The sequence below is a fragment of the Mesoplodon densirostris genome, chromosome 12 (genome assembly GCF_025265405.1).
Source record: "Mesoplodon densirostris isolate mMesDen1 chromosome 12, mMesDen1 primary haplotype, whole genome shotgun sequence".
Taxonomy (NCBI): Eukaryota; Metazoa; Chordata; class Mammalia; order Artiodactyla; family Ziphiidae; genus Mesoplodon; species Mesoplodon densirostris.
The window spans coordinates 86,567,665-86,582,471 of record NC_082672.1 but is presented as its reverse complement, the minus strand read 5'-3'; positions in this window follow the sequence as shown (position 1 = coordinate 86,582,471).

Below are 14,807 nucleotides of genomic sequence, written 5' to 3'. Positions count from 1 at the left end.
AGAGCTCTCAGCTCCAACCTCCTCCCCCCCGAAACTTACCAAAGCATACCGTTCATCTCACTTAATACTAGGTCGACTGAAAAATAATGCACAACGTAGAAGTTGAGAGTTAGTTTTATTCGGTGGGCACTCTGAGATCTTCAAGCCTGGGACATAGCATCTCAGATAATGCTGAGAAACTGTTCTGAAGGGGCAAGGGGGGAGCCAGGATACATCAGAGTTTTTGCAACAAAAGACCAGGTAGTTGGAATGTTAAAAGCTTACTATTAATAAAAGAAAACCAGATATCTCAAGTTAAGGAATTTAGCACTTTTCTATATATGGAAAGATGCAAAAGTCTGGGCTTTCTGAAATTATTCCTTTGATATGCATCTCAGCTATCTGGGGCCAGTATCCTGTGTTTTCTCATTCTGAGTCCTCTCAGGGTGCACCGTAGGGGTGGCTGCAGCAGCTGACTGCTAGATGTGGGGGGCATCCTGCCTCCACCCTGAGTTCCCTCAGGGTTCACCGCAGGGTGGCTGTAATGTGATGGCTTGATGGCTGCAACATCCTTTGTCTACTGATATGGCAGGCATATTTTAGTTCACAACTAACTGTCAGAATGTGGAGGAAACAGGCAGGTTCTGAGAAGCCAGTGGTACCAGTGTGCATCTGGAAAGAGCTGTTGCAGGAAAAAGCACCAGCAGTGATGAGATGGACATCACTGCAGAAAGCTGAAGCAGGAGGAAGGAAGTTAGCTGCTGCCATGTAGGAGAGGACAGGTCTATTCCATGAGCACAAGTGAGATACCCCCTAGGGACTCCTGTAATTCACTGGGAGAGATGTGGAGGGGAAAAAGACAGAGTTTGGGATGTCTCAAATCTGCACTGTATCAATGAATATCCTCAGGGACAATACGACACCCCCAAAGGGTAATTGTAAATGTGTGTGGGCATTTTTGCTTATCACAGTGACTCTGGGGTCCTGTAGCCATTTAGTGTGTTGGGACCAGACGTGATAAACTAATGCAATGCTCAGAACAATCTCACACAGGGAATTATCTTTCTGGCCAAAATGCTACTAAATAGTGCCTCTAGTGAGAAACGTGCATTATAACGATACCAAATAATATGATAAACTATGAGTTATGCTCTAATTCTCTTTCTTCTACAATATTTAAGATATTTGATACATGACAAAACAACTGCATTTGATGAGCATTAATTTTTAAATCTAACATCATGGCAAAGGTAGTAAAAGACATAATTTGCAAACTCAAGGAAAGCACAAACTAAAGTTGAATTATAAAATTCTAAAAATTAAATAAAATACAGTGCAGTTTTATATTCTTGAAGTTTCTTCTGCCACACATAAAGGTCATTGTAGGAGGCTTAATTATTATTGTATTCATGTTTTTAAAAAATGGAGAATTTTCTCATTTCCAAATCCCAGGAGAACGGAGATTATGAGAAAATTCAAAGAATGAAAAACTTAAAGAAATTTATTATGTGTTCCCGGATTCCAGGGAAAATAACATATAAATTGTTCCAAGAATAAAGTTCTCTGTGTGGAGGGAAAAAAAAGGGAACAATCATCTTAACTGAATGTATTCCTCCCTTTCTAAGTAGGTTTAATATTATATCTTCCTGCGGTTGAACATCCATGTCTTCCTTGTTCTCCTGCCAGGGAAAATTCCATTTCATTAATCTAAATGGGAATTTTCCAAATTAAAAAAAAAAAAAAACAGAGAAAAAGCTTATCCAGAAAAAGAGGAAGAAGCTAAGCCAGAAACAGCAGAAGATATACCAGGGGAGCATTACGGGTCAGATATCAAAGAGAGTCCACCTTCAACAGCACAAGCTATCGGGACACTGTAGTAATTTCCTCTGTATTATAATTAAAAAAGCATATTACAGCCGTTCGTACATAATGTATCATTCTATCACCCATCTTGAATATTAAAAAGATTCATTTCTGTGAAACTCTTGTGTATATTTTGAGAATCATTATCAATGAAAAAAATAGGATACATTTTATTTTAAGTTAAATAACTCATAAATTGGAAGGCTCTCTTGATTGATAGAATTAGGGAAACAGGGAAGAAGGAAAGAGAACTAATTTTGAATCCAGAGAGCTGGAGATCAAATCCTGGCTTTACTACGTGCTGGGTAATTGGGTAAATAGCTTCCATGACCTCATCTGTAACCTCAGAGATTCGCTTTTTCTAACAAAGTATCATGGCAGAATTAGTAAAAGAATTTGCAAACTCAAGGGAAGTACAAATTAATATTGAATAAAAAATTTTTAAATTGAATAAAATGTAACGCACTTTTACTTTCTTAAAGTTTCTCCTGCTGGGCATGAAGGTCATTGTCTTCTAAATTCTATTTACAAACTGAGCAGTTCCTTCTTTAGCTCATCTGTCTCTTAACAGTAGTTTTTTAAAAAATTAATTTTATATTGGAGCATATACGTTGGATTTACGATGTTGTGTTAGTTTCTGCTGTACAGCAAAGTGAATCAGCCATACATATACATATATCCACTCTCTTCCAGACTTACAGTACCTTCTAATAGACAGCTAGCAGAAACCAGTTGGTACTGCCTGGAAATCTCCATAAAAGCTCCACAAGTTTATTAGGTATATTTGCTATCTTCCAAAGTACCACAGGTGACAGCTGTGAATTGTTGGACTACTATACTAATGGGTCACCATTTTTTCAGCCTGCTGCAGCAGTTTACTTATTCTTGTTCCAGTCTCCACTAATAGTTGGTTCAGCATTCTTTCCAGCCCTTGCTAACCGCTTTCTTGCTACTATTCCAGTCTTGACGAACAGCCTTGGTCCACAGCTTTTCCAGCTTCCGCTGGCTGCCTACCCCTAAAGCCGCTGTCAAACATTTTAGATATTTGTTATAGCAACACCTCACTTATAGAAACAAATTTTTCTGTCAGCTCCTTTTTGCTTATTATGAATCACTCCAAAACCTAGTCCCTGAAAAGGATCATCGGTTACTAGCTCACAGATCTGTAGACCAGCGATTTTGGCTGGACATATCTGGATGGTCTCACCTGGACTCACTCATGTGATTACATTCAGCTGGTGTGTCACTGGGGTCTGGTTGTTTGTGAACAGCCTCACTCACGTGTGTGGTGGATGGCAGGAGCCACAGGAACAATTGGGTTACACGTCTCCAACATGTAGCAGGGAAGCAGAGGCTTCTTGACATTGTTGCTGTGTACCCAAAAGAGCAAGAGAAAGTAACTTTCAATTCATAATCCTTTTCAAGTCTTTGCTTGTGTCACATTTGTTATTCTCATTGGCCAAGCAAGTTAGTGTGGGAGGTGATCATCAGGTGTAAGGAGAGGAATGTTGTAAACGACCTGTGACACATGGTGATGCCTGAGCTTGGTTTTGGATGCACAGGATTTTACAGATAGAGAGGTAGGAGGGAAATTCATTGCAAAAAGAGGGAGCATTACATTGAAAGCCATGGAGGAGTAAACATCATAACCTTCTCTGAAAATACGTGATGTTGCCTTTTCTTCATATGGCCACCATTCAACCTTGCATGTGTCAAGCTTTGAAATAGAACTTAGATTATACTTTTAAATGTCAAACTTGAATTCCAACCCATTTGCCTATGCTGATAGAAGAAGTCTTAAAAATCATGAAGAGAACAGTAAGAAAATGCAATTTTTAGAGTTGACACACCTTGCCTTTCAGACTTCTATTGTCATCACTTTCTAAATATGATAAAATTTCAACTCACAGACAAATAATAAATGAATGATTAATATTATTTCCATTCAAGACAAGTCAGATTGGGAGTGGCGATGGTGGTGGGTGGTATATGAAACCAGTAAAGCACACCAGTGGCAACCCTTGAAAAAATGGACTCTGTGGCCTAGGATGGATTTTACATAGCTGAGTAGAACGGGAACCAATGACTAAGTCAAGTTTATTGGTGATGGTCGGTTTTATGCAGAAAATGGTTTAGACAGTGATAGTAGTTGACCTGTTTTGTTATGTACTCTATTCTATGCTTAAGTGACATTATGTAACTCTCCATATTCTGATGTTCTGAAATTGAAAGAAACATCTGTGTTTAGATTCATTTCACATTTAACTGTAGGGGCTAGAAGATTTTGCTACTTGATCTGTTTTATGCCACAGCCAAGGTGTCTGTTTTTCAGCATTTCACCTCTGTGATCTAGATGATGAAAATTGCTCAGAGCAGTTGTAACCCAACTTTATATCTTGGCTCCCTCGTGACCTATCTGATATGACAGTTTTCAGAAGAAGAATGTCATACATTTGAAAATCAGTGAGTTACTAAGCTGTTACATCTAGAGTCTTGCAAAATTATTAATATTTTTTTTGGCAAAGGTGTGAGGAGATTAATCTTAGTGTATTAGAGGTGAATTAGAGACTGGAAATCTGGTTCACCCTTTCATTTTAGCACTGTCCAGAGAGCTGAAGGAATTTATCCAAAGCTATGAAGCCCGGTTAATTGCAGAGTTGAGTTCCTAACCCAGACCACCCATCTGGACTAGTGCTCTCTACCACAGCATGCTGCCCCTGGTCAAAATAAAGTTTGTGGTACAAATCAATCACCATTTCATAGCTACTTCAAAGTGTTAATTAAATATTTGATATCAGCCCCAGTTCTAGGTGCCTAAGATAGGACAGTGAACAAAAGATAGTACTTGCCTTCATATAGTACCAGCTTAATTAAAATATCACATAACTAATGGTTTTGACATTTTATAACTGTTTGCCCCTACATTCATTTGTTCAGGAAATATTTCGTAAGCACTGAATATACGTCATTACCTTTTTTTTTTTTTTTTTTTTTTTTGTGGTATGCGGGCCTCTCAATGTTGTGGCCTCTCCCGTTGCGGAGCACAGGCTCCGGACGCGCGCGGCATGTGGGATCCTCCCGGACCGGGGCACGAACCTGTGTCCCCTGCATCGGCAGGCGGACTCTCAACCACTGCGCCACCAGGGAAGCCCCCGTCATTACTTTTATAGGCACTGGGAAAATGTCAGTGAATGAATCAAAAAAAAAAACCAAAACCCTGCTCTCAAGGAGCTTGTATTGATAGTATAGTATTCATTTTTAAATGTGTTTTTTAATAAATAAATATAATAGTGTAAATATAAAATATATAAACATAAAACATAAAATAAAATATTAACTAAATAAAAGAAATATCAATATTATAAATATAAACATACACACATAAATAATATGGCATAGTGCAAAGGCAACTTTCTTGTAATCAGGAGATGTGGATTTTAATGTTGATTTTTGCCTCTGAACAACTTTATGACTTTTTAAAAGTTACATAACTTCCCTGGGTGCACATTTACTAGTCTGTGAAACAAGGGGCGTAGACTACACCTGTATGATTCAGTATGATAGCATGCCAGCCCTGGAATCAGTCATTCCTCTTAGAAGCCCTGGTTCCTTCCTTTCTGTAGGGAATGACATTAGAGAACAAGGTCTTGGCACTCACTACACTTGTTGTTTTGCTTCCAGGGCTCTTTCACTTGACAGAGCTCTTCCTGCTTCTTTTCCTTAAAAGTATCCATCTTCTCCCATTTATCTGAGTCATACCTACCTGCTTCTTTTTTTTTTTTTTTTGATGCCTTTTTTTTTTTTTACATCTTTATTGGAGTATAATTGCTTTACAATCGTGTGTTAGTTTCTGCTTTATAACAAAGTGAATCAGTTATACATATACATATGTTCCCATATCTCTTCCCTCTTGCTACCCTCTTCTGATTCTTTCATCCTGTTTGCTTCCTTTTTGCACTTGCAGTACACCATTACTGCACCAATCCCAACCCTCATTCCTGATTTGTCCTTCTTCTACAGATCCAAAATAGGTTCTCTGTTATTCTTAGGAAAGTTGGTACATGTTGACTTATTTCTTTTCTTCTTTCCTTCTGGGCCCTGGAAAGTGGATCAGCCTACTTTTTTTTTTTTTTTTTTTTTTTTTTTGTGGTGGGTATATGGTTGGATTGTGATTTACTCTATTTCACACTTTTATCTCTCCAGTTCTTATATCAAATCGGTCTGCTAGAGTGCAGTATTCTTCCAGTAGTGGTTTAGCCCTTTTTTCCTGTTACAATTTTCTGAACTAAATCCTTTTATTTTTTTATTTTTTAATTTTTTTTGGCCACACTGCATGGCTTGAGGGATCTTAGTTCCCCAACCAGGGATTGAACCCAGGCCCACAGCAGTGAAAGCTCGAAGTTCTAACCACTGGCTTGCCAGGGAATTTCCCTCTTACTTTCCTTTAGTTTGAAATTTGTTCATTAAGTCACTCATTTATATATGTGTCATGACTATGCTTGGTATTCCAGATAATAAGGTGAAAGAGACATACCCTGCCGTGGTAATTCTAATTAAAGTCCATGCCACCAAAATATTGGTCATTGTTTTCACTTGGTGATAGATACATGGAGACTCATTATACTAGTCTCTCTATATTTCTGTATGTTTGAACGTTTTCATAATAAAAAGTTAAATTAAAAAAACACCCCAAGTGACAAGAATGCATCTTATAAAGTCACCTCAGTTTGTTATCAAAATATTTTGCTGAGCAATAGCCATCTCACCATTGGTCAGAAGGTCAATTAGGGATATTTCTTATTTCACAAAGAACTTATGTAGAGTTTTAATTTTTTATTACTATTGAAATATAGTTGGTTTACAATGTTGTGTTAGTTTTCGGTGTACAGCAAAGTTATTCAGTTATACATATATATAATCTCTATTCCTTTTTATTTATTTATTTTTAAATCGATATTAATTTATTCCACGTCTTTATTTATTTATTTATTTATTTGGCTGTGTTGGGTCTTCGTTGCTGCACGCAGGCTTTCTCTAGTTGAGGCAAGCGGGGGCTACTCTTCCTTGTGGTGCACGGGCTTCTCATTGCGGTGGCTTCTCTTATTGCGGAGCACGGGCTCTAGGCTTGCGGGCTCCAGTAGTTGCAGCATGTGGGCTCAGTAGTTGTGGCATGTGGTCCCTGGAGCGTTCAGGCTGCGGTAGTTGTGGTGCATGGGCTCAGTAGCTGTGACGTGTGGGCTCTACGGCACCCGGGCTTCAGGTGGTGTGCAGGCTTAGTTGCTCCACGGCATGTGGGATCTTCCCAGACCAGGGATTGAACCCGTGTCTGCTGCATTGGCAGGCAGATTCCTAACCACTGTGCCACCAGGGAAGTCCTGATATCTCTATTCTTTTTTAGCTTCTTTTCCATTATAGGTTATTATAAGGTATTGAATATAGTTCCCTGTGCAATGCAATAAGACCTTGTTGTTTATCTGTGTGTATCTGTTAATCCCAAACTCCTAAATTATCCTCCCCCCCGCACCCTTTCCCCTTTGGTAACCATAAATGTGTTTTTTATGTCTGTGAGTCATTTCTGTTTTGTAAAGAAGTTCATTTGTATCATTTTTTTAGATTCCACATATAAGTGATATCATATGATATTTGTCTTTCTCTGTCTGACTTACTTCACTTAGTATGATAATCTCTAGGTCCATCCATGTTGCTGCAAATGGCATTATTTCATTCCTTTTTATGGTTAACATTCCATTGTGTATATATACCACATTCAATCGTCGATGGACATTTAGTTTGCTTCCATGTCTTGGCTATTGTAAATAGTGCTGCTATGAACATTGGGGTGCATGTATCTTTTTGAATTAGAGTTTTCTTTGGATATATGCCCAGAAGTGGGATTGCTGGATCTATGGTAACTCTATTTTTAGTTTTTTTAAGGAACCTCCCTCCATACTGTTCTCCATAGTGGCTGCATCGATTTACATTCTCACCAACAGTGTAGGAGAGTTCCTTTTTAATTTTTTAAAGTGAATATATGACTATATGTAGTTAACAGATTCTGTGATGTAAGTACCCTCAAATAAATTGCTTCCTCTCTTCAAAAAGGATTCTAAAATTCACATTTATATTATGCATTTATGCAATCATGGAAGGCTGGTCTTGACATCAGGATATAGTGCTATCCTTATATTTGCAACACCCTCAACCATTGCCTATTTGACAGTGGTGGACCCTTCTGTGTGTAGATGACCTGTGTTCAAACCATGCTGATTCTCCAGTCCCCACCCATCTCCAGAGCTGAGCTGCCTGCAGGAGTTAAAGCAGCAGACTCCACACACATCCTCTCATCTGCTGTTCATTCCTCAGGGCTGTGCTTTCTCCTTCCTCGCAGGTGTGGCTCATTCGAGTGAAACTCATTTGACCCTCATAGCAAGTCATGCGCTGATGTGTTTAAAATTAGTTTTCTTGTTTAGGAGATTCTCATTTATGATACTCATTTGCCTTGTAAACATTTTCTCCCTTGATGATTCCAAGGAAAACAAGAGCCCAGTCAGACTTGAATGATCATGTCTTAAATCAGTGAAGTTCAAAATAATAAACTGTAATATACATAATTGTTTGTCCATTCCAGCCTGATTAATTCCAAACTCCCCACAATCAGGGTAACTTTTCTCCTGGAAGCATTCTGGAAAAAGTTTTGCATGCCAAATGGGACACATAAATGAATAATTGTCTTGTAAAATATTAAAACTGACTTAAAAAACGTATTCTCTGGATATCTTATGTTTGCTGGCTGAAGCAAGTTGTGTCCTAGCAAGCTTATCCACTACTAATTACAATGCATTTTCCTCCAGTGCTCATTTAGTCCAAATGTAAATATTCCAAACATAATTACCCTCAGAAGGTTACTGCATGGTAATGTTTGCTACAATCTGGGAACATTCCCAGTAGAATAGCTCCATTTCTCTCATTTCTCTATTAATAGCTCCCCACATTTTTTCTTTTCGTTTTACAGATGTTTTTGAAAATCTTTGCTGGATGCTTTTTGTTGCTCAATAAGAATTTTAAACCTTTTATATTTTAATAATAATTTGGAAAACTCAACATCTTCTCCATAGTCATCAATTTTAATTTTTCGTGTCATGAACCACTAAAATGATCATGAACTAAAAAGGAAAAAAATTAAATAGGTATCAACTTTAATAAAAATTAAAATGTGACTCATTATAATTCTGTGTATCTTCTTTTCCCAATCATCTTATTTATCATGATTTAATTTTGAAGTTATCTATAAAATATTATAAATGTAAATTGCAGGTACTCTTTTATATCTGCTGATTAAAACAAACAAATCATGTTTTTTAATCAAAGTTTATTGCAATGTATATAATAGCATTCTACTTGGACACCTAGGAGTCTATAATTATGCATGTGGTCCGGGAAGAAATATAAATTGGCAATTGTTATTTTATATATTTGTCACATAGACAGAAAAGCATGAATTGTTATAAAAACAAATATGTTACTTTCTGAGTTTTCAAAAGTACCTTATCTTTTTCTAATCATAAAAGTTAAACATGTTCATAATAGACAAATCAGAACATATATTTAAAAAACAAATACAAAAAATTCCAGTAGTTCCATCATCCAAAAACAGTTAATATTTTTGCACATTTATTATGCTTTTGTATTGAAGTTTGTTTCTTTTTAAAAATTATCATATTATTTCCTCTCCTCATTGTAAATTTTACATTTTTAATGTTTCCAAAGTTTAATCATAAACCATGATATTTAATCACATTACTATTTATGGTATCTTCAATTTTCTTTTTTAAATACTTTTGTGATTATTGTACATTTGCACATTACAAGTTTTGTATATAGGAATTTCTTAAAGGAGAATAATTCTAAAAGTGGAATTATTGGGTTGAGAGATACAGTCATTTTAAGATTTTTGATGTACTACTAACAAAATGGTTTAAACCAGTTTATACTACCAGAGAGTCTGAGAGTGCCTGTTTTAATACCTCCTTACCAGCATTCAGTATTTTTATTCTTGAAATAAGAAATAAGTGGAGAGATGAAAATGGAATCTATTTGGATTTAATCATTTCATTCTGAAAAAAATTTAAAGCCTTCTAATGATGTTAGACTTTTCTATATTTCTAACATGCATTAATTTCTCTTTGGGCAACTGTCTATTCATATCTTTTGTTTATATGTTTACTGGAGACTTGTTTCACTATTTTTAATTTTAGAAAGCTTCCTCCTTGCAGAAATCTGATAAATATTTCATTTCATGCTTGCTTTTTATATTTTGAATTTCACATTTAATTCGTAAATTCATTTGATATGCATTTAATGAAATAATATAAGGTATGGGCTATAAATAATGATCTCTAAGCCCGTGACTTTCCCTAGAATCATTTAATGAATAATTCTTTCTTTTTTTTTTTTTTAACCGGTACACGGGCCTCTCACTGTTGTGGCCTCTCCCATTGCGGGCTCTCCCATTGCGGAGCACAGGCTCCGGACGCGCAGGCTCAGCGCCCACGGCTCACGGGCCCAGCCACTCCGCGGCATGTGGGATCTTCCCTGACCGGGGCACGAACCCGTGTCGCCTGCATCAGCAGGCGGACTCAACCACTGAGCCACCAGGGAAGCGCCTCTTTCTTTTTTTTGATTTGAGAAGTTTTCCTTATCATATATGTTAATTTGTGTTAGTACTATTATAAAAATTGTGGTAGCACTCTAACATTTTAATGTTTGAACATGTTATATTTCTCCTCATAATTATTATTTTTCATTTTTAAACTTACTTTGCATGTTTATTCATCTAAATATGTTTTAAGATCCTTTTGAAAAAATTTTTAAAATGGTTTTGGACTATCATTGAGCCTATAAATCAATTTAGGATGATTTGACACCTTTAAATTATTCAGTTTTCCTTTCCAGGGACATGGTATATTTTTAGCTTTTTCTTTATGTAGGTCATGAAATGTAACTATTGTGAATGAACTATCTTGTCTTTTACATTATCTAGCCAGATATTGGTAGATATCTGATAACAATATCTGTAATAACAATATTTATTAATATCTATCTCTTTCATTGTCCAACTACATATTGCCAGGTACCTAATAATAATATAATAATACTTATGTTCACTGAGGTTTACTTGGGATTTACTAAAAAATTATGTTATTTAATTTTCAAAAAAGTCTGAGGAAGTGGACATTTTGGTTTCCATTTTACAAGTAAGGAAGCTAAAACTTAGAGCATTTGGGTAACTTGCCCCAGTTTGCAGCTTCTGAGTGACAGAGCCAAGTCTCTCTGACCTCAAAGTCTGTGCTATTAACCACACCACACTGCAGTAGGAAAGTTATTCCATTTTATATTTTTGACTTATACTCTGATGAATTTTAGGATTGAGGGGAAAGTACATTTGACTTACAAATTTCAAGTCAGCATTCTTTATTCCCTGTTGCAGACTCCTCAATAGATCCTCTACTGAATTTCAAAGAATACTCCAGAAACAAGAATTCTCAAATGACTGTCAGTAGAACTTGTCAAAAGATTAGAAAGGCTCTATTAATATTTTTGCACATATTATGTCCTTAGCACAAACTTTGTGATTTAAAAATTTTGTCTCTCTCCCACCCCTGGAATTTCTTATATACAAAAAGCTTCTAGACACTTCCAGAAACTCCTATTTAATTTTTGTTATACATTAAACAGCTATCATGATGACATAGTATTAATATACCTACTATGGTCACAACAGGAAAAATAAGAGGGAAAGACAGGTCATTTGCCTCTTCAAAGGCCATTGAAAATTATACTCATGAGCTCAACACAGCTTAATTGACCACATAATTTAAAATGACCATTGAGAAATGGATGATAAATAATAGCTTCTGAACAATAACTGTAGCATTTCTTCAGAATGAAGAAGAGTCCTTAAAAAATGGGACCAGACCTTATCATTTTCTCAGAAACCTGTTCATTATCAAAGATACTTAGTGGAAGAGGAAGGAAAGTGGCTCAGTGTTACAAGATTAAGTCATCCAGGATCTTTGGTATTCTGATGGTTTCTGTCCATCATGGCTGCAAAATTCACCCTTCTTTTTTTTGATATATGTTTGCATTCTGGTCCACGTGGTAAAAAAAAAAAAAAGAAACCAAACAAACCAAAACATACACTGAATTTTGGGGTCCCTTCTTTTCACCGGGCCACAAGTATGGATTATTTTTATTTAGATGGTAAACTTTTTCTTTTGCACTCGGTTCTTCTGAACATGTGTGTATCTTGTTAAAACTGAGGTTTTGTTGTGATTTTGAAGAGATTCATTAGAATCCAGTCTTGCAAAACATTTCCACGTGTAAGAAAACATACAAACACCATCTTCCTCAACATTCTGTAATTTTGATCAGAGAAACATTGGGGCTGGCAGGTAAGAACTCAGAGGCCATGGCAGATTAGATGGTAAAACCAGAACTTTGTTGCTTGACTTGCATCAGCTATGAACTCCATCTTTTCTTTCTTCACTTGGTTGTTTTGACTCTATAAATGCTTCTCAAAGGAAAATTCCAGTAGTGACTGAGAAGTGGCTTCCATACCCAAACTGAATACTCTTTGGGAGATGGGAGTCTCTCTGGTCTACTGCAACACAATTAAAAGAGTCTGAATCACCAAGGCAATGAGGGGTTGATTGCAAACCTTTTGGCATAGCATCTCATGCTTAGAGTAACTGCAATCTGAAATACTGCAATCATTATGAGAATGTAACCTATTTTAAATATCAAATAACCATTAGAGCATGCTCAGAAGTTAGTCGTAAAATTCATAGATATAGATCCTCTGTTTTGACAGCTGAGAACATTCCCAAAGCAGCCTTGGATTCTCCTAAACCAGTACTTTTCAAACTTTACTGTGCGTACAAATCACCTGGACGAAGGTTTTTATTCTGTAGGTCTGGGGTGGGGCCTGAGATTCTAAGTGATGTGCAGAGATACTGACACTGCTTGTTTGTGGAGTCCACTTTGAGAAGCAAGATCTTGACCAAAAGCATCCCAGCTGACATTTAGATAAACCACTGAGAAGGTAGCCATGACTCCCTTAATATTTCAATAGCTTCTACTGCTCCATTGTACAGCAAAGAATTTGAGGGGTGAGGCTTTGTAACTCCTAAAAACTTGCACATAATTCAAAATCTCTTTATATCCTGCAATGAAAAAAGCACACCAGAGGATCAGTAAAAAAGTCCTTCAGAAAAGTAACAGTCCCCATTATTTTATAAACTATAAATGGAGTAAAACCTTTAAAAATTGTGAATCACTATGTTGTACACCTGAAACTTACATAATGTTGTACATCAACTATACCTTAATAAAAAAATTAATAAATAAAGTCTTGGCAATGGGGGAAAAACGTAACAGTCTTTCAAATTTTGAAACATTGCAAAAATATTCTCAATTGGCCTTCATCAGGGTGCCTTGAAATGATAGATATTTCTAAAGGGCCTCTTTGTAGTAGGCTGGCATGCTTCCCTTTTGATGTTCAATTAACACTGCATCTTTTTTTTTTTTTTTTTTTTTGCGGTATGCGGGCCTCTCACTGCTGTGGCCTCCCCCGCTGCGGAGCACAGGCTCCGGACGCACAGGCTCCGGACGCGCAGGCCCAGCGGCCACGGCCCACGGGCCCAGCCGCTCCGCGGCATATGGGATCCTCCCAGACCGGGGCACGAACCCGTATCCCCTGCATCGGCAGGCGGACTCTCAACCACTTGCGCCACCAGGGAGGCCCAACACTGCATCTTTGACTACTGACTTTTGTAGAAAATCTTTGCTGGATATTGCATGGAAGAATATGCTCTTCGGGGACACTGGCAGAAAAAGTATTAAAAGAAAGGCTCAGAGATAGACGCCATGGTCATGACATTGAAGTCCCAGTAAGACAGGTTTGCTGGAGGCACTGGTAGTTGTACCAGCATGGAGACTGCTAGAAAAGGCACCCACTATGGTAATCAGTTACTTTCTGATAATATTCTGCATTAACCACACCATATGTGGTGACCATCCCATAGAAGACCTTAGCCTGCCTGGTCTCGACTTGACCACTTGTAGGAACAGCCGTCAGGTGGTGGTGGAGCTAACTCTGTAAGATCATGTCCGGTTCGTGTGAGACAGGACCAGCCAGTGCAAAAGCAGGAAGCAGCAGCTCCAGGAAGAGTATGTCCTAATGGGGAAGGTCTCATTGGTGGTCTCTGCAGTGGTCAGGTTTTCCTCTTGGTTGTTTTAAATAAGGGAGGAAAATGGATATGCATGTCTCATCCTACAGAAAGATCTAGAGAAGCAGAGGATCTCAGTGGGGGAAAATCCAGGAGTGGCTCAGGAAACCCATGGCTGGTCAAACCCTCCATTTTGTGTACATGCAGAAATCATTCCTTTCTGAAACCAGTGCCAGCCTCCTCTCTTCAGGTCCAGCGTTTGCCTCTTCCAGCTACCAGTAGTTGCAAAGTCCAGCCTTCCCTCTTGGCCTCCTCCCTTCAGATACATGTTATTTTAAATTCTTTATCTGCATGTATAATACCTTACAGCAAGCCCATGGTCATCACTTTGTGTGTGTGTGTTTTGAGAGCCTATTTTTTTCTTATCTTTAAAATTTTTTTTTAATTTATTTTTAATTAAAAATTTTATTTAAAAAAATTTTTAATTTTATTTTTTATTGAAGTATAGTTGATTTACAATGTTGTATTAGTTTCAGGTGTGCAGCAAAGTGATTCAGTTATATGTATATATATCTCTGTTCTTTTTCAGATTCTTTTTCCTTGTAGGTTATTATAAAATATTGAGTATAGTTCCCTGTGCTATACGGTAGACGTGACATTTTCTTAATAATGATTTTTTTCCATGACAGAAGAAATCGAGATAGGAAGCTTGGGAAATGTAGAATTGTAGAAAATCCA